This window comes from Rhineura floridana, chromosome 4, assembly GCF_030035675.1.
Source record: "Rhineura floridana isolate rRhiFlo1 chromosome 4, rRhiFlo1.hap2, whole genome shotgun sequence".
Classification (NCBI taxonomy): Eukaryota; Metazoa; Chordata; class Lepidosauria; order Squamata; family Rhineuridae; genus Rhineura; species Rhineura floridana.
Window position 1 is genome coordinate 50,426,189 of NC_084483.1, and position 2,011 is coordinate 50,428,199.

The following is a 2,011-nucleotide window of genomic DNA, read 5'->3' on the forward strand; positions in this document are numbered from 1 at the left end:
GAATCAGTCAGTGTGATATCCAGACAGGCGTAGAATCCAAACATTTCATTTTAGAAATTCACTGACAAACTCACAAAAAAGCAAGCAAAAAACAATAGCAGCAGCATTTTCCTCTATTAAAGATATTCTGAACCTAAACTAGGGAAGGGGCTTGTTGGAAGCAGATCCTCGCACCTTTTCTGGAAATATTCTGGAAAATACTCTAGAATTGCATCTGGTTCAGACCAATCTGCCTTGCTTCACCCAGTAGATGCTGCAACCTTTAATGCATGAATGCAGGCACATGGTTAATACAGAGTTTGTTGCAACACATACACAAACCATCTACCGTTTCTTCTCCCAGTTCCCCAATTCACAAAAATAAATGCAAAATGAGCAAAAGATAGATATTTATTATAGAAAGAGACTCACATTTTTGCTTGCTTGCTTTTCTCTCATTCTCTCCAACAAGGTCACAAAACAAATACTAAATACACAACAAAACAAGCTCCTCACTCCTTGCTGCTTCTCTAGTTACCAAACATGCTAAATGCTATGAGGCCTTCAAAAAAAGAGCTCTGAGCATGCTCAGAACAGATGTGTGATTCTAACTGATGTATGGCTACCAGATGGGGCAGGGCTGTTTATCAAACAGTCCTTCCAAATCTGATGGTTGCTGGATAGTTCTCAGAACAACAGAGGAAGTGGAACGTTCATAACAGATGCTGAAAATCCTGCAGTCCTTCTAATGCTCATATGTCAGTCACTTTGTGTTTCTGTCCAGAGATGCATGGGAGGGACCTCTTTGACACAGCTATATTTTTGGGTTAGGATTAGCAGTGGTGCAGCAAGCTGATTGGCCAGATAAGAGGAAATTGACAGAACTGTATCCACAAGCCTCTGTAGTTCATAGAAGTAGAAAATGTGAGTGGGACAGGAAAGAGAGTGTGGCTTTGAGATTTTAGGGGGATTTTTTTTTCAAAATTGCTTGTCATTCCTACTAGGAGGGCTGTGTCCCAAGAACCATAGTGGAAGAGCCCACACCACCATCTATACATTTGCCATATCCTGAGAAGAGTGTTGTAGTCAAAGTGCCCAGGACTCTTAGCATAAAGAATCGGGATACAGAATGAGTTTAAGAGATGCAGAGGTTAATGCCTGTGTTTATTCCCAACTCCTATTCTAGAATCCTCCTTGTTCTTCCAATCTAGTATACGTCCTAGGGTGAGCATGCCTGTGGCTAACCCAGGGGTATTCTGAAATAGAATGGGTCTGTCACAAACATCACAGAGAATTAAGAGACCCTCATCGCAGACCAAAAATGTAATGTGTCCACCCAACGTCAACCAAACGATTAATTCTGTTCCTATCCCACTATCTAAACTCCAGCAGGGGTTCCTGAATAACAGTCACAAGAGCTCTGCAGCAGAATGCCTTGCAGGGTGGGGTGGCTTACCTTTACACAAAACTTCTCGTCAGTGAAAAAAGCATCCAGCTCCCTAAAAGTTAACCAAACAAAACTGGACCAAACAAATGCGACTAACAAAATGACATCTGGCACATGCGAGGGAATGATGGTTATGCAAATGATGTTGTCAGCAGATGGTGCCTCCAGCTTTTTCCCCATAGGGTCACCTAAGAGAAGCTTTCCCTCTGGGCTCCAAAAGCAATGCCCTGTTATTCAGGTGACACTGATGAGATTTATCGCTTCTGCACCACAGTCTTTCTTCCACCATATTTACTCCAATGCATCATGCAGTTTGGAAAGAAACCTCAATGCACACAGTCATACCTATTGAACATTTCGCTGAGTTACTGAGCCAAAATGTTGCTCTTTTTCAATTTTATCTAAGCGTTGCTCTTTTTCTTGCACAGATTGGCAAAATCCAATAAAAAAACAAACTGTGGAAATTGGGGCATAAGAATGGATTATTCTCTGAATTGACTGTATTTCTTCAGTGCTCAGTATTCTGATGAGGGTTTTTCCCCCTGCCTTGTTGTCATTAGACTGCTGAATGCCAAGTATAAAACA